Source organism: Nicotiana tomentosiformis, chromosome 9, assembly GCF_000390325.3.
Source record: "Nicotiana tomentosiformis chromosome 9, ASM39032v3, whole genome shotgun sequence".
Classification (NCBI taxonomy): domain Eukaryota; kingdom Viridiplantae; phylum Streptophyta; class Magnoliopsida; order Solanales; family Solanaceae; genus Nicotiana; species Nicotiana tomentosiformis.
In genome coordinates this window covers 68,534,533-68,553,947 of record NC_090820.1, presented here as the reverse complement: position 1 = coordinate 68,553,947, position 19,415 = coordinate 68,534,533, and the positions used below count along the sequence as shown (strand labels likewise).

Here is a 19,415-nt window from a genome sequence, read left to right as displayed (position 1 = left end):
ATGTGTGCGTATGAGTGTTGCTTGGTGACCGGTCTTTTTCCTTCTTCGCGTTCACATTGGTTTGTCCGCGATCGCGTGCGTATGAGTGTTGCTTCTTCGCATTCATGTTTGGTCTTAGACGTTCGTGTAGTGATGACCATGCTAGGGAGGCAAAGGCTTTGTTCTCCGCATTCACGTCCCTTGTTCCGCGTTCGCGTAGTGCATTTTGGGCCAGTTATTGTCTCTTCGTCGCGATCGCGTTAGATTTTATGCGATCGCGATGTGTAATTCCTAGGCAGCAGAATATTAATTCCCAAATCGAGGATTTTGTTCCATTTATCATCTTTTAAGCTAGAGACCTCAGATTTGAGCGATATTTGAGGGGTTCTTCACGTGTTGGATTGGGGTAAGTGTTCTTCACCCGGAATTGATTATATTTCATGATTCCATAATTTGTTTTTATCATTAAATTAGTGATTTGAATGGGGGAAAATGAGAATGTTTGTGAAAACTTTAAAAAATAAAAAATTATGATTTGATGGATGAATTTGATAATTGTGGTATGGTTGGACTCGTATCGGAGTAGGTGTTCAAATTTTGTAATTTTTGTCGGGTTCCGAGGTGCGGGCCCGGGTTTGACTTTTTGAGTTGACTTTTTATTTCTCTTTCTAGATCGAAGCTTTATTATCCGGAATTGTTTGCTATGAATCTTATTTATGATATTAAGTTAGTTTGGCTAGATTTGAGCCATCCGAAGGTTGTTTCACATAAGAAGGTCATTTTAAAGTATCGGTCTAGCTTCTTTTAGGTAAGTATCTTGTCTAACTTTATGTGGGGGAAACTACCCCTTAGGATTTGAGTCATTTGTGCTAGTTGTATCCTGTGAAGGTTGTGTACGCAAGGTGACGAGTACGTACTCGGGCTTATTTGTGGAAATTTGACTGTTTAGGGTTCTTAGGTTCTTATGTTCATTAAAATTAAGTTGTCTTATCATGGCAAATGTTCTTCCCTTGTTGCCAATAAACTCTTAAGTACCTTAATTGTTGTAGTATCCTCTTTTATTGCTATGTTGTCTTTTCTGTAATTGCTTAACCTTAATTGAAGTTATTGTTATATTTTCCGTTATTCCTTTTCCTTAATTGAAATTATTATTATCTCTTCCGTAATTGCTTAACCTTAACTGAAGTTTTATTATCCCCTTCATTGTTGACTTATACTTATGTGGAATCATTGTTACACATTATGTCTCCCTTTGTTGAGCTATTTGTGTGGAAACCATTATTACCTGTGTGTCTTTCATTGTGAGCTCGTTCATTGTTATTGATTGTTGTTGTACTCGGTGTTGTTGAGCCGAGGGCTATGCGTGATTGTGGTATTAAAATTGTTTCGAGTAAAAGTCGTGGCATATGGGTAGATGTGGTGAAAGACCTTATATTGTGTTGTTATATTTTTGGCACACGTGGTATTGTTGAGAGGATTGTTAGTGTATTCACACGTGAGTTGCCCGTGCTATTGTTATTATTGATATTTGCACATGCGGTGTGACAAGGCGGGATACATATTTGGGTTTGCGCATGTGGCGAGACAAGGTGGGAATATTATTATACTCGTGCGGCGAGACAAGGCAGGCATTTACTTCATTGTTGCGCATGTGGCGAGACAAGATGGGCTATGTCGGGGAATGATTTGTGATGACTTGTGATGGTCTGGTGTCATTGTTATTGACAATATTTGTGGAGTGGTGTGCCTTCCTTATTTGTGGAGTGGTGTGCCTTCCTTATTTGGGGAGTATACATTGTACATTTCGTGGTGTTTGTTTCCTATGTGACATTCATTACCTCTACTTGTACTTGTCGACTTGAGTTGTGATAGGACACTTACACAAGAATACATGTAATTAATCACACCTATCGGTTTAAGAAGATGAATTGGGATGATATTGACCATTTATATGTACCCTCGTTTACTTGCCTTCTGTGTGAGAGTTATCCCATTGCCATGTGAGTTGTCTGTGCAGTCATGAGTCATTGTCATTGTTGGCACGTGAGTTGTCCGTACGGATATGAGATATTGTCACCCCCTTGGCACGTGAGTTGTCCGTGCAGTTGCGAATTGTAATGTGGGCACAGGATGCTAAGTGATTAGGGTTCATAAATTAGGACCCGTGAAATGTGACTATGAGATGAAGTAACTCGGGAAAAACCTTGAACAAATCTTGTGTGGAAGCGGTTGTTCTTATTAAGTTGTTACTTGTTTCCTTTACTTGGTTTCACTAGACTTAAATTGTATTCAGCTTACTCCACGACATTACTACTTGTTGTGTCTCGTTGCTAATTGTTGCTCTTAGTTTCCTATTACAAGCATTGTTTTGTTATTGTTATCATGCTTAGCTTTATATTAATATTGTCCCACGCTAGTTTCACATTTATACTTGTACAAGTTATTATGTCTAGTACGTGTCTTGACAGTTCCTCATCACTACTCCACCGAGGTTAGTCTTGATACTTACTGGGTACCACTGTGGTGTACTCATGCTACGCTTTCTGCACATTTATGTGCAGATTCAAGTACTACTAAGTTTGTTGATCGCTAGCTAGCTGTTTGAGTTTTGCTGTGGAGACTCAAAGTATACCTATGGTCGCATTTGCAAGCCTCAGAGTCACCTTATGATATTGTACTTATATTGTCTATTACTATTTCGAAACGGTTTTACTTAGAAGATTAATCCTAGTAAACTCAGTAGAGCTTATGACTTGTACTACCGGTTTTGGGTATTGTATTGCACTCAGAATTATTGGTTTACTATAAAAATTTCATTTTCATGCTTAATAGTTGTTTCTGGTTAAATTATGTCTTTTAGTTCAGTATGTGTTAGGCTTACCTAGTCTTAGTGACTAGGTGCCATCACGACATCCTACAGAGGGAAATTGGGGTCGTGACACGATGGTAGTTGTGGAATATTTCATAACATGTTTGTTGGTAAGAGTAGTAGGTCGGTGGAGAATAGAAATCAAGATTCTATAATTCATGATATGATTGGGGATGCGTTTGGGATGCACTTTGGGGTTGAGCCAGATGAAAATGTGGAACAAACTTCTATTGATGATGCAAAATATTTTTATGAATAGTTAGAGGAAGCTAGTCGTCCACCATGTGAAGGAAGTCTGCACTCTGAGCTATCAGTTGCGGTTAGATTATTAAGTATCAAATCTGATTGGAATATTTCTCAGGCGGCCATGGACTCTTTCATGGACCTTATGAGTGAACTAGTTGACCCATATATCAACTTACTTGGTGATTTATATAAGGAAAAGATATCCGTTTCTAAGTTAGGACTTTCGTCGATGCGAATTGATTGTTGTGAAGATGGTTGCATGTTATATTATAAAGATGATGCAAATTTAGAAAGTTGCAAATTCTGTGAAAAGCCTCATTTCAAGAGTCTTTATAGTGGGAATATGTTTGCGTCTAAGGTGATGAATTATTTGCCTCTTATACCTAGTTTAAAGTGGTTATATGCGTCGATGATTTCTGCTCCTCATATGAGATAGCACTTTGAAAACAGAAGACCACATGGTGTTATGTGTCATCCTTCAGATGGAGAAACTTGTAAGCACTTTGATAGGACATATTAAGATTATGCTAGTGAACCAAGGAACATTCAGTTAGGTTTGTGTGAGGATGGCTTCACACCTTTTTCTATATCTGCGACACCATATTCATGATGGTCTGTATTTCTTACACCTTATAATCTACCGCATGAGTTGTGTATGGCTAGTCCATATATACTTTAAATTGTATTATCCAAGGTCCACATAATCCGAAGAGTTTGATTGATATATATTTGCAACCTTTGATTGATGACCTAAAACAATTGTGGTATGATGGTGTTGAAACATATGACATATCAACCAAGCAGAATTTTAACTTGTGTGCTAATTTAATATGGACTATTAACGATTTTCCTGCATATGGAATGTTGTCTAGGCGGGTGACTAATTAGAAGCTAGCTTGTCCTTACTGCATGGAAAATGGTAAAGCGTTCACCTTACAATATGGCCGAAAGCAATAATGGTTTGATTGTCACAATCAGTTCTTTCCTGCTGATCATGAGTTAAGAAGGATGAAAAATACATTCTAAAAGAATATAGTGGAACATGATTCGCCACCTCCGATACTTTCGGGGTGAGTAAATTTGGGAGAGGGTGCAAAACTTCACTAAAGTTACTGAGGTGCCACCTTCTAGATTCCCCGGATATGGTGTTACTCATAATTAGATGAAACAAAGTATATTTTGGGAGTTGACTTATTGTAAGGATAATCCTCTCCGACACAACCTTGATGTTATGCATATTGAGAAGAATTATTTTGATACTTTGTTCAACATGGTGATGGTGTTAAAGGTAAAACAAAATATAACTCGAAATCTAGAATGAACTTACAAGAATATTGCAGGCGACCTGAAATATATTTGCAGACAGTGAACAATGGTAAGGAGTTCAAGCCCAAATCAAGTTACACATTCATTTTATTTGGAGGAGAGACGACATATTTGTGATTGGGTTACGAACTTGAACATGCATGAGGGTTATGCATCGAATATGGGAAAGCATGTAGATATGGAGCTAGGGAAGTTGAGCCATTTGAAAAGTCATGACTTTCATGTTTTCATGTAGATCTTAGCGCCTATTGCATTTTGTGGTTTTCTCGAAAGAATTTGGAAACCCATCACATAGATTAGTTTATTTTTCAAAGACTTGTGTTCTATCACTTTGAGTGAAGAAAACCTACTTCGGATGGATAAGAAAATTCATGTAACTTCTAGTAAGATGGAAAAAATATTTCTGTGTGGTTTATTTGATGTGATGGAACACCTTCCAATCTACCTTGTACACGAGGCATGACTTGGAGGGCCTGTTCAATGCAGATTGATGTATCCCTTTGAGAGGTAATATTATAAGTTTGTGTAATATTCTATTTTATTTGAATGTTCTTGGCTAACATGAGATTATGTAGGACAGTTGAAAAATACAAACAATTTGTTAAGCAGAGGAATATGATTGAAGAATCTATATGCGAAGCCTATCTTGCAAAGAAAACTGCACATTTTTGTTCTTACTATTTCAACAGTGACGTACCATGTTCTGGGAATAGGCTGAATAGTCACACTATTGAATGTGTGAATGATCCATTATATCCACCAATGTCCATCTTCAATCAACCAGGCCGATGTTCTAAGGATGTTAGAAAGAGAAGTTTGAGTGATATGGAGTACAAGTCAGCTACAATGCATGTGTTGCTAAATTGTCCTGAAGTTCAACCATTTCTTAAGTAAGTGTTGATTTATTAGTAATCAAAATGTAAAATTTTCAGTGATTACATTTATGCAATTACTAAAATTTTTTGATGTGTCACAATCACTTTGTGGGTCAATTTTGCCATGATGTTGTATATACGAGATTTGATACGTGGTTCAAATAGTTTGTAAGTTTATTCTGATAATGTACTTCTAAAGTTCCCTCTATATATATATATATATATATATATATATATACACATATATATATACACATATGGGTATGATAACTTATGTGTTAGGCTTACCTAGTCTTAGTGATTAGGTGCCATCACGACATCTTACAGAGGGAAATTGGGGTCGTGACACGATGGTAGGTGTGGAATATTTCATAACATGTTTGTTGGTGAGAGTAGTAGGTCGTTGGAGAATAGAAATCAAGATTCTATAATTCATGATATGATTGTGGATGCGTTTGGGATGCATTTTGGGGTTGAACCAGATGAAAATGTGGTACAAACTCCTATTGATGATGCAAAATATTTTTATGAATAGTTAGAGGAAGCTAGTCGTCCACTATGTGAAGGAAGTCTGCACTCTGAGTTGTCAGTTGCGGTTAGATTACTAAGTATCAAATCTGATTGGAATATTTCTCAAGCGGCCATGGACTCTTTCATTGACCTTATGAGTGAACTAGTTGACCCAAATATCAATTTACTTGGTGATTTCTATAAGGCAAAGATATTCGTTTCTAAGTTAGGACTTTCGTCGATGAGAACTGATTGTTGTGAAGATGGTTGCATGTTGTATTATAATGATGATGCAAATTTAGAAAGTTGCAAATTTTGTGAAACACCTCATTTCAAGAGTCTTTCTAGTGAGAATATGGTTGCGTCTAAGACGATGAATTATTTGCCTCATACCTAGGTTAAAGTGGTTATATGCATCGATGATTTTTGCTCCTCATATGAGATAGCACTTTGAAAACAGAAGACCACCTGGTGTTATGTGTCATCCTTCAGATGGAGAAGCTTGTAAGCACTTTGATAGGACATATTAAGATTATGCTAGTGAACCAAGGAACATTCAGTTAGGTTTGTGTGAGGATGGCTTCACACCTTTTTCTATATCTGCGACACCATATTCATGATGGTCTGTATTTCTTACACCTTATAATCTACCGCATGAGTTGTGTATGGCTAGTCCATATATACTTTAAATTGTATTATCCAAGGTCCATATAATCCGAAGAGTTTGATTGATATATATTTGCAACCTTTGATTGATGACCTAAAACAATTGTGGTATGATGGTGTTGAAACATATGACATATCAACCAAGCAGAATTTTAACTTGTGTGCTAATTTAATATGGACTATTAACGATTTTCCTGCATATGTAATGTTTTCTAGGTGGGTGACTAATTAGAAGCTAGCTTGTCCTTACTGCATGGAAAATGGTAAAGCGTTCACCTTACAATATGGCCGAAAGCAATAATGGTTTGATTGTCACCATCAGTTCTTTCCTGCTGATCATGAGTTAAGAAGGATGAAAAATACATTCTAAAAGAATACAATGGAACATGATTCGCCACCTCCGATACTTTCGGGGTGTGGAAATATGGGAGATGGTGCAGAACTTAACTAAAGTTAGTGATAGTGTTACTCATAATTAGATGAAACAAAGTATATTTTGGGAGTTGACTTATTGGAAGGATAATCTTCTTCGACACAACCTTGATGTCATGCATATTGAGAAGAATTATTTTGACACTTTGTTCAACATGGTGATGGATGGTAAAGGTAAGACAAGATATAACCCGAAATCTAGAATGAACTTAAAAGAATATTGCAGGCGACCTGAAATATATTTGCAGACAGTGAACAATGGTAAGGAGTTCAAGCCCAAAGCAAGCTACACATTCACTTTGGAGGAGAGACGACATATTTGTGATTGGGTTACGAACTTGAACATGCCTGAGGGTTATGCATCGAATATAGGAAAACGTGTAGATATGGAGCTAGGGAAGTTGAGCCATTTGAAAAGTCATGACTGTCATTTTTTCTTGGAGACCTTAGCGCCTATTGCATTTTGTGGTTTTCTCGAAAGAATTTGGAAACCTATAACATAGATTAGTTTATTTTTCAAAGACTTGTGTTCTACCACTTTGAGTGAAGAAATCCTACTTCTGATGGATAAGAAAATTCATGTAACTTCTAGTAAGATGGATAAAATATTTCCATGTGGTTTCTTTGATGTGATGGAACACCTTCCAATCTACCTTGTACACGAGGCACGACTTGGATGACATGTTCAATGCAGATTGATGTATCCCTTTGAGAGGTAATATTATAAGTTTTATGTAATATTCTACTTTATTGGAATGTTCTTGGCTAACATGAGATTATGTAGGACAATTGACAAATGCAAACAACTTTTTTAGCAAAGGAATATGATTGAAGAATCTATATGTGAAGCCTATCTTGCAAAGTAAACTGCACAGTTTTGTTCTTACTATTTCGACAGTGATGTACCATGTTCTGGGAATAGGCCCAATAGGCACACTATTGAATGTGTGAATGATCCATTGTATCCACCAATGTCCATCATCAATCAACCAGGTCGATGTTCTAAGGATGTTAGAAAGAGAAGTTTGAGTGATATGGAGTACAAGTCAGCTACAATGCATGTGTTGCTAAATTGTCCTGAGGTTCAACCATTTCTTAAGTAAGTGTTGAATTTATTAGTAATTAAAATGTAAAATTTACAGTGATTACATTTATGCAATTACTAAATTTTTTTGATGTGTCACAGTCACTTTGTGGGTCAATATTTTCATGATGTTGTATATACGAGATTTGATACGTGGTTCAAACAGTTTATAAGTTTATTCTGATAATGTACTTCTAAAGTTCCCGCTATATATATGTATATATATATATATATATATATATATATATATATATACACACACACATATGGGTATGATAACTTATGCATTTTTAACACTATATGTAGGTAAAGAATCCAAATAATGGTGTAAATCAATTTTTGAAAAATATATCTGGGGGACCTGGTATTCTTGTCACAACAATGTCTAAGTACGTAGTCAATGGTTATAAGTTTCATACGGACGATTGCTCTAAGAATAACAATTGCAATAACAGCGGGGTGTGGGTTAAAGGTGGTGATGACAACCAAGTTAAAGATATTGATTATTATGGTGTGGTCAAAGAAATATTACAACTAGTATATACAGGTTGGCCATATAAGAAATTGGTACTCTTTAGATGTAGGCGGTTTGACCCAAATCCAACAAGAGGTACAAAAGTACACCAGCAACACAACATAATTGAGTTTAATCATACAAGGGAGTATGATCGCTATGATCCTTTCATAATTGCATATAACGTTAGGCAAGTGTATTATGCTCCTTATCCATTGCGGTGGAGTAAGTCCTATTGGTGGGTGGTAATCAAACCTAAACCTGTGGGTAGGGTGGAAGTCGAGAATGTGTTAGATGTTGCATATTAAAATGATATCTCAAGTGTTCACCAAATAGTGAACGATCAGTTAAAAAATGATTTGGAGCATCCTAAATGCATATGATGTTGTGAGATAATTCCATATATTTTGACATTATTTACCCTACTTGCTTGTTGTTTGGATGATAATTTGTACGACAATTGCGCTTAACATAGCTTATTTCATGTGTAGGAATGATTGGACATGAAATGGAGAAACGTTGCAAGAAATGGTACCTTAGAGCTACAAAATGGAGTAATAAAAGAAGAAGTGCAAGGCAACGAAAATTTAGTTCCATAGACAGAGCCTTGCACAGTAACTACAGTGCCATAGACAATGCAAGTCATTGTCCAGGGCACTGTCATCAGTGCCATAGATAGTGCCTTGTGCCGGAAAGATAGTGCGATAGACAGTGCCTTGCACCGAAACGATAGTGCTACAGGCAGTGCAAGGCGCCAACAATGCCATCCAAAAAAAGTTTAATTCCTCATTAGTATTGGACATGTATATTCGGACCTACCCTATAAATACCCCTTAAAGTTAGTTTTTGAAGAAAAGACATCATTAGAGAGGAATCGACATAAGGAGGCAAGAATACGAGGAGCAAGGAGGAGAAATCTTCTACGAGTTTTTCACTTCCTTCTTCATATTTTCATTATTGGTTATGAATTCTAGTATTGTAGTTTTGCATACTATTATGAATAGCTAATTTGTTATCTAGGATTTTGATTGAACCTTTTGAAAGATAAATTCTCGTTATGTTTTTATATAATTGAACCGTTAGATTTCTCTACTCGTTCAACTATGTGTTTACTGCTATTGATTTAATGTCCATCAATTGACTGTGCCTATTTAGTATGTATTGCTTGAGAGAGGGTACATATTTAGTGCTAGCTAGCGTAGTTCGAGAGAATATGTCTAGTAAATTGTGGTAGTTGCTCGAGAGAGAATTACGACACTTGAAGTACTCTCGATCGGTAGAGAATACTTAGGCGAAATTATAGAAGACGTAGCAGGAAGGATTCCGACAATTGGGAAAATTATAACTCTAGACCTCCTTAATCTTTTCTCCAACCTTTAGTATCCCTAGTTATTAATTTATTACTTTAATTTGTTAGTTAATTAGTTAGATATAAGAATCTTAATATTTATAACTTTGGAATTGTTCGAGCTCGTCTTCTTAGTTATAGTCAACTGTTGTAGCTAAACCTTAGTTCTATGTGGGATTCGACTCCGGACTTTTAGACTGGATTATATTTGCAGCGACCGCTTATCCTTTTTAGAACTAGAGTTGGGCGTGATCAACATATTAGAAGAAGTTGATATAAATGAAGTAACAACTATAGAAAATGAGGATGAGGAATCAACTAATTAAATTGAGACAAGTGAGGATGAAGAATTCTCAGACGAGTAACAATACGTTGACGAGGATTAACCAGTTCATTTTTTAAAGCACTCTCGTGTTATAACTAGTTTCTTATTTTGTTATTCTAAATATGTATTATATTATGCAGATGGTAGGAAAGGGTCTAGGTAACAATGGCCCTGCTAGATCTCGGGGTCGAGAAAAGGCTAGAAAGGCAAGGAGGAGGGTAGAATCTGGGGATAATTGTCACGACCCCAATTTTCCAGCTTAGGATGTCGTGATGACACAGTCTCTAAGACTAGGTAAGTCTAACACATGCTAATTAATATGAAATTTAACTAAATTAACTGCAATACATTAAATAATAACTGAAACAATATAGTTGAGCCAACATCGGTCATACAATCTCAAAATCTACAGTACAAGTCATAAGCTTCCTTTAGAGTAATCCGGAATACCAAGTACATCACTGTTTCGAAATAATAGTAAACAATGGAAATAAAAGACAACAGAAGGTGACTTCGAGGCCTGCGAACGTCGAGCAGGTAAACCTTGAAGTCTCCAACAGCACAGACAAAATTCTCAAAACAAACTCGATCAAAAGTAACTAGATCTGCACAAAAATGTGCAGAAGTGTAGCATGAGTACACCACAACGGTACCCAGTAAGTATCAAGCCTAACTTCGGTAGAGTAGTGTCGAGGCCAGGTCAAGACACCTACCAGACATGTAAATCTGTGCAGGTTATATAATAAAGCTAACAATGGAGAGAACATCAATGTAAGACCAACAGCAGAAGGATAACAATTTACAACCAACAATGAAAATAATAGAAGCACAAATGGCAACAGGAAATAACCAGTTAATGAAGCAACAAATCCTGCACAATAATAACAATATCCGTTGGAGTGTCCAACATGATCACACACAATAATAACAATATCCATTACGGTGTGCAACCCAATCCACACAATAAATACAATATCTGTTGCGGCGTGCAACCCGATCCCACCTATATCATATAATCCGTCCTTAAGGCTCCTTTTCATATTATTTCAATACTGTTGTAGCGTGCAACCCGATCCTCAAACAATATGAATTAATAATACAAACTACAACCAACTACGACATATCACAAACATAAATGAAATAAAGAATTAAACAAAGAAGGTTACGAGCGGATAATATAGTTACATGAAGACTCGTAACGGTTCATGAATAAAGGTACAATTACAAAGAATCAATTAACAATTAAGGCATGCAACAAATAAGGCATGAATTCATCATGTAATTGCAATTAACAATTAAAGCAGGTAAGGAGTAAACTTGACAATAAAAGATAGGACATGTAATAACAACTTCAAGTAAGGAACGTAAGAGCAAATTCAATAACGAAAGATATAACATGTTGTGACAAATACAATTAAATGCATGAAAGAAGTTTAGAAGTCTACACTGGTCAAATACCACATATAATCCCGTGTACACACTCATCACATCGTGTACACGACTTCTGCATGACACAAAAATAGCACAAACGACTCAAATCCTAAGGGGGGTAATTCCCCCACACAAAGTTACGCAACATACTTACCTCAACTAGGCCTACTCAACCCTCCAAAATAGTTTCCCCCCTAATTTTCGCCTCCAAACGGCTCAAATCTAGCAAAAAATGACTTAATAACATCAAACAATGCAAGAGAAACCAATTAAAATAAATAAAGCTATATTCTTTATATTTTCTCCAAAAAGTCAACAAACGTCAATGCCGGGCCCACCTTGGATTTCGAATCCAAGCTTACCCGGGTGAAGCCCAAACCAATACAAGCTCACACGAACAAAAACCGACTCCATCAGAGTCCCATAACTCAATCAATTTGCCAAAATATCGCTCTTGGGTGTTCATAAGCCAAGAGTCCAACCCACACTAGTTGGGTTCCATATCTCCCGAAATACTCCTCCAAACCTCGCCGAATTCGAGTATGTTATTCTCCTAATATAGGAGAAAAAGACCCCAAAAAGGAATAGGAAAATAAACGTATCTAACTCATTTTCAGCTGTTAAAAATTTAGGACATAACCCTAGGTTTTGATTTAAAGAATTAAATGGGTTTTCAATTAAAATCATGGATTAAAGCTTAAACCAAGGGAATGAACCAAAGAAAATTACTTAGGTTATGGTTTAGACCTTACCCCATAGAATAAACTTGAAGAACATCCTTGAATTCTCCCAATCCCAAACCTTCAAGATGAGAAAAACTCCGATAACATTAATAGCCAAAAACACCCAGCTATTCTGTCTCGTTTCTTATTCCAAACAATCCCGAAACTCGCTTTTGATGCCTTCAATAGATTCCTCGTAAAATTCCAGTAAATTTAGGCTTTTGAGTCACTCCATTTGACATTATAATGAAGGAGATATATTGGTTTCAATATTTAGAAATAGCGCAGATTTTTAAATATGAATGCAGTGGCAATTTCGTAATTAATCTGAAAAATATCTAACAACCCAATTCCTAGTAAAATAACCATAAATTCCTCATATGATGTCGAAACTTGATGATTTAAGTTGATATGGTTCAAAAATTCCGATAGGAATTTAATGGTTTAGTCAAAACATGATCAAAGGCCGTTTGCTCAATATGATGACCTTTATGCTCAAATCGACGACGAAACTGAAAACAATCACCAAACAAACCAAATTTATCCAAAACTCATCGAAATTTAACCAAACTTTGTGGACATGTCCAAAGTCATCATACAAACTTATATGAATAATTAAAACCCGATTATGAGTCCGTTAACCCAAAAGTCAAACCTTGGCCAACTCTTCCAACTTAAAGCTTCTAAAACGAGAATTATTCTTCCAAATCAATCCCGAACCACTAGAAACCCGAAACCAACAATACACGCAAGACATAATACATAATATGAAGTTACTCAAAGTCTCAAACCACCGAATGGAATGCTAAAGCTCAAAATGACTAGTCAAGTGGTTATATTCTCCCCCACTTAAACATACGTTTGTCCTTGAAAGTTCCAAGAGTCATTCCAAAGCCAACAAATCGCCATATAACCTCACAATATACATAACCATGGGTGATCCCACATCACCTAAATCCATATAATCCCGAAAACACCACCTAACAGAGGATCCTTACTTCAACCTTAGTCCATAAACCTTAAAACCAAAATCCCCAACATCTAGATTCAATTATATGACCCGATTCTTGTATCTATGCACCGTATAACTCTGAACAAGCTATATCAAACCATAACCATATCTCAAGACATAATCACATGATATACCACATAACTCAAATACTCATAGCAATAACTTCCGACTACAATAGCTGCTCGATAACCAACCCGACACCGGTAACAAACCTCATATCAACTAAAACTTTGATTTGAACCTTCGTACACTGCCAATGATGAAAGAAACATACAGAAACTCATAACCACCCATCAGATTAACAAGTCGTGGAGCTCTCTTGCCTGATAAGAACCATAGCCAAAATCTAAGCCAACTAGTGACATAATTCTTGCAAACATACCTTAATCAAATACGATGGCACTCATTTCAGGCCCAATAAGCTCATCTTATCCAGTACAAGCTACTCGACCGACCTTTCAAACAAATCCTACTTAGAGCCACATACCATGCAATCCGTGCACCAACGAACAATAACTCAAATATACCTAATGATGTAAAGAGAATGGAAATGAAGAAACCATCCCGCAAGCTTAACAAATACCACCACGAAGCGCAATGCTATCAATCCACCACACAAGGGGAAATATAACACACAAAATAAGCACAAATGATCATATTCTATCATAACGCCGCGGCGATGCATGACCCAATCCGACACCGGTCCACCTAGAATACATCAAGCCATGATACTCACAATCAACAACCATAAACATATCAACATCAAACACACAAAGCGCGTGACCATAACTATGGAGATATGGATATCACTATATACCAGAAACAAGAAGATCATAACCAAGGCACAATCAACCATTCAACACCCTAAGAGCAAGCTCGCTTGAATTTCGCTACAAAAGCCCAATAATAACCACACCGGCGTGCAGATAACCAACAGATCAAAAACCATCTCATCATAGGAGAGCAAAACATGAGACATATCTGAACATGAATGTGATCTATCCTAACCGATAACATACCATCCACAATAACTATGCTGAGTAGATAAATCTGACCCGATTTAGTACACACATCCTTATTAGACCGACTAGTAGCCTCCAAATCAATTCGGATCCTTCCGAAGGAGGTAGATAGCCTCCGAAAATCCCACATAACATATCTATAGTACATACCATCAGTTTCCAACCTCTTAACATACCTTTACCGTTCACAACCTGCCTCAAGAACCCTCTTAGTCTTTAATCCCTAGAATACTAGAATCTCTATATCCGATCACAACTACAATACTCAAATAACTGACACATTCCTCATATACAGTCAGCCCGTGAGAAGTACTTTTATAATTCTTTCATGCAACAAAGAAAAATCTGGACATCAGCAGTCGATCAATTAGGTGATTACCGTAATTCCAGTCAGGTATCCACAAGTCGAAACATAGTGCGTCGTCTGGAGTTCACACCCTTCTTAGGTGGTATCAAATAATGTTAGAATTATTCTAAATATCTGAAATCATCCATGCTATGTAGAACTCGTGACCCTATCCAGGAGAAAATCATAACACATAACACGTTCCTTATGCCGGTAGCAGACATCTTGCCCAAGCTGTGGTCGACAATATAAATAACTCTTCAAGGCCAGTCTGCACATCACCAAAACATCAAAACTAAACTTCCAAACTAAACCAAGTCACACAAGCCATCAAACCCAAGAGTATTTCCACAGAATGCTGGTGAAGCATTACCATGCCAAAATACCTGTTACCTTTGTTGCTATACTGACCTAACCCTACCAAGCTCACCTATTCTTTTTAATCCTCCTCAACTTGTCTTTAGGTCAACACTTTCCCTTATTAGTACAGAATGATTCTAAATCAAAGCTCACTGTGGAAGACCCTAGCACGAACCACATCGTCCGAAAACCCATAAGTCGATGTATTTCCTCTAGAGAACCCAAAAATGATGCAATCGAGATACCCACTCTGAAAAGACTTTCTGTGAATCTGGAGATGTTTCTCTAAACTCTCTGATACTGGAATGTAGATTTAGCAATGATACAAATATACCGCAAGTTCAAGCACCATCCCATGAAAATCTCAGATCTTAGTCATGTATAATTTTGGGGAACCCCTCAACACTGCATATATACGTCAGACCCAAGACTGATATGACACTTGCCTATGTAATATGATCATCAATAGTAGACTCCCCTACATGGCGCGGAGTCATAGGGCTTAACATCTGATGATCCACATTACCAACCTTCATAAGCTCATATAAAACCAATTAGATACATAAACCAGTGGCATCCCACACCTGAACAGCTGAAGATCTACCAACAGGTCTGCGTCCTTAGTTTGGACAATACCTCGTGATAATGATCGAGCATCCATGCCCCCCTCATAGCCCATACACATCATTACAAACAGTCAGAGCATAGCTGATGCCGATAGCGCAACATCATATACGAGTGGAAGTAAATGGATATAAGATATATGCTTCAAGTTGAATCAATGCAGCATGATAAGGAATGAAAGGAGTGAAATTTTCTCATAGTTACGTAGCCTCTCGAAGATAAGTACAAACATATGCGTCCGAATCCACAATACTCTACTAAGCTTGCTTATGACTCGTAGCACCTATGAACCTAGAGTTTTGATACCAACTTGTCACGACCCCAATTTCCCATCTTAGAATGTTGTGATGGCACCTAGTCTCTAAGACTAGGTAAGCGTAACACATGTTGATTATTAATAAAATTTAACTAACTTAACTGCAATAGATTAAATGATAACTGAAACAACATAGTTGAGCAAACATCGGTCATACAATCCCATAACCGGTAGTACAAGTCATAAACCTCCCTAAGAGTAATTAGGAATACCAAGTAAATCATTGTTCTGAAATAATAGTAAACAGTGGAAATAAAAGACAACAGAAGGTGAGTTCGGGGCCTGCAAACATCGAGCAGGTATACATTGAAGTCTCCATCCGCACATACATAAGTCTCAAAACCAACTCGATCAAAAGTACCTGGATCCATATAAAAATGTGCATAAGCATAGCATGAGTATACTATAGCGGTACCCAGTAAGTGTCAAGCCTAACCTCGGTAAAGTAGTGACGAGCCAAAGTCAAGACACCTATCGGACATGTAAATCTGTGCATGATATAACATAAAGCTAACAATGGAGAGATATAACATAAAGCTAGCAGCAGAAGGATCACAATTTACAACCAACAATGAAAATAATAAAAGCACAAATGGCAACAGGAAATAACTAGTTAATGAAGCAATAACATAGTTAGAATACAAATAAAATATTAATGAGCCCAAGTGAGGAAAACCGATGACAACTTATCAATCAAGTCTTTCATAATGCATGAGTTACAATAAGAATTACCCGAGGTACCACTCCTCGTAATCTCAAATCATAAGTGACAACTTCCAAATCTTACATGTATGGCACCTCGTGCCCACATTTTCCAAATCACTTTCGCACAGCAAAGTCCACGTGCTATTATATCCCTGTCAAATACTACATAAAATGTTCGAGAGATTTATTTATATAAAATAAGGCATAATAACAATCTTGAATGAAGTAGAGAATCAAATGAGGAAATGAGTTTATTTTAGAAACCAAATACAATGAAATAAGGTACAATTTATACAAGATATGGTTTCAAATGAGTTTAGTTTAGAGATCATTTGGGTAAAAATAATGACATTTTCAAATAAAACAAAGCATCAGATAAGTTACCGTATTAAATATAGAATTTGTTAAAATAAAACATAATAATGATTTTTAAGTAAAGTAAAAACATTAGATAGGGAAAGGAGTTTAATTTGAGAAATCAATTAAAGTAAAATATTGTCCCGACCCCAATTTTCCTCCGTAGGATGTCGTGACGGCACCTAGTCTCTTAGACTAGGTAAGCCTAAAAACATGAGAAATAATTGAGATAATAATAAATATAAGTCTCATACTCACCAGCTGTATAAACACAAACGTTACAACTCAGCATATACAAATCCAGAGACCCGGCGTGATACAAGTCACAAGCTCTAAGTATGAATGCTAGATAACCCTATACATCATGTCTATATATATAAAGGGTAATGAGATAAGAGATCTAGAGAGAGGGGGACTCCGAGACCTGCGGACGTCGGCAGTTATACCTTGAAGTCTCTGCAGAAGAATCCCAACTAATGCTTGGGCTAGTAAGAAGTGCCTAGATTTGCACAAAATGATGTGCAAAAGAGTAGCATGCGTACACCACAACGGTACCCAGTAAGTTCCAAACCTAACCTCGGTAGAGTAGCGACAATATCATGTCAGGGCCCTACTGGAAATAATAAAAGACTGAACAAATGTAGGCAGTGTAATAAAGATGGTAATGAAATTGAAACAACGAATAGTATAACAAGTTTAGCTACACAGAACTAAGCAAATAGTGCAACACGGAGAAAGACAATTAATAGTATGCTAAGGAAACGACGATCAAAGACAAGTACAAAAGAATGGGGAAATAACAACAAGAGTCACTAGCGAAGAACCGCCTCGTAGTCCCAAATCACAAAATAAATCAAAATCTTTCCTTATATCACCACGGGAGCCTTTACATTTAGTTTTGAAAATCATTTTTCCCGAAATATCATCCCGCGTTTTAGCCCACCTTATCACACCGCATGGCTTCTAGTAGTTCCCCTACCAGTCACGCGTATCAAGCCCACTTTATATCACCGCATGCATTTCAACACCCAGACCTTATATCACCGCATGTGTATCAATATCATAACGTATCACAATTTACACCTCAAGTGCCCAATATCACAATTTTCCTGAGAAACCAAACAATAACAAAATTTCACAATAAGGAGCCCACGGCTCAACCACAATGCACACAAAGTCTCAACAATAATAACCAGGAGAATAACTCAATAGAATTATATTTCATAACTTAACACTTTGCCTCTATAGGAATCACGACCTTTGCAACTGAATACCAATTTCAACAACAAGATATTCCAGGAAATAGCAATTTCACGTAAGAATTCAACAGTTAAATAATGAATACGAAATAAGGAAACATGAATTTCAACTAAACATGTACAACAATTAGCAAGTAAGATATAAGACAAGTAGACACTCGTCACCTTGAGTACACAACTCTTACACATCACAATTATTCTAAGCAACACCAATCCAAAAGGGAAAATACCCCCATACAAAGTTAGGCAAGCCACTTACCTCAAACCACGCTATACCAACTCCGAACAGCTCGAATCTAGCCAAAAAAATTTCATACTATAAATATAACTATAGGAAACTAATTCAAACAATGAAATTACGATCTTTGCAAAGAATTGAAAATTTGACCCAAAAAGTCAACCCAGGCCCTCGTTTCGGAACTCGACCAAAATTACAAAATACGAACACCCATATGATATCGAGTCCAACCATTCAAGAATTATTTAAATCCGACCTCAATTCTCCTTTCAAAACTCAAAAATTTAGCCTAAGGTGTCTACCATTTTTCTCCTATTTCCAACTTTGAAGCACTAGTTAAATGAAGAAATTATCAATAGATTCATGTATATTCACCAAAAATGAGTGAGAATTCCTTACCCCAAAGTTCTCTCTGAAAAACCCTCGAGCAATCGCCTCCCACCGAGCTCTCTATGTCGAAAAATGGATTATGAAAATTAACCCTCGATCAAGCCCCTTTCTGCCCAACGATTCTTGCTTCTGCGGGCCTGGGGGCGCTTTCGACAGGATAGGTCTTGTCATGCACCTTCAGTTGTCTAGATGCATAGGCAATCTCCCTACCGTCCCGCATCAACATCATGCCGAGACCAATACCCGACGCATCACAATACACAGTATAAGACCCCGAACCCGAAGGCAATACAACCATAGGGGCTGTAGTCAAAGTAGTCTTGAGCTTTTGAAATTTGTCCTCACACTCCTCGGTCCACCTGAACGGATCAACCTTATAGGTCAATCTGGTCATAGGTACAACAATAGATGAGAAACCCTTTATGAATCGACACTACTACACTGCCAAACCAATAAAAC

At 36.9% G+C, this 19,415-nt stretch overlaps 1 protein-coding gene across 1 annotated transcript in view; it reads right to left on the bottom strand.

Moving 5' to 3' along the window:
- The window catches only part of LOC138898932 (uncharacterized), a 72,528-nt gene that overhangs the window by 52,161 nt on the left and 952 nt on the right, over positions 1–19,415 (bottom strand). The gene's annotated exons all lie outside the window — the stretch shown is intronic.